The sequence below is a fragment of the Phalaenopsis equestris genome, unplaced genomic scaffold, assembly GCF_001263595.1.
Source record: "Phalaenopsis equestris unplaced genomic scaffold, ASM126359v1 Scaffold000873, whole genome shotgun sequence".
In the NCBI taxonomy this organism is placed as follows: Eukaryota; Viridiplantae; Streptophyta; class Magnoliopsida; order Asparagales; family Orchidaceae; genus Phalaenopsis; species Phalaenopsis equestris.
The window spans coordinates 368,410-368,992 of NW_018165313.1; positions in this window are offsets into that span (position 1 = coordinate 368,410).

A 583-nucleotide genomic window follows, 5' to 3' on the forward strand; every position below is an offset into this window, starting at 1 on the left:
TATTATATCTATACATCTTTATTAAATCAAACATATATATATAAAGTCACAGTCAAGTTTTTGGCATCGTTGCTGGAATTTAAATCTTCTAGTAGCGCCATCAAATTCTTGTAATTGTTGATTTACAAAAAAAGGTCGGTCAAGTTTTTGACGCCGTTGTCAGGGAGAATATTTTAGAAGTAACAGACATATTAGAATTATTAAAACGTTTTTACTTAAATTACAACTTATCTATATATTTATATATTTATATCTATATTTATATTATTGAGTACTAATTTTAAATTGTATGCGCAAATTTAGACCTGAAAATCTTATACCATACGATTCGGAATTAGAACGAACTGTTAGAAAAATTAGAAAATTGAAAAAAAAACCTAGAAATTGTGATACAATGGAAAACATTATGAACAATCAAGGAATAGAAAATGAACACCAACCTAGACCCTTAAGAGATTATGCAAATCCTACAACAGATGAAATTCACTTATTTATCCAAAATCCTGATGTAGCTGCTAATTCATTTGAGCTTAAACCTGTTATTATCCAAATGGTACAAAACAATCAATTTGGAGGTACACCA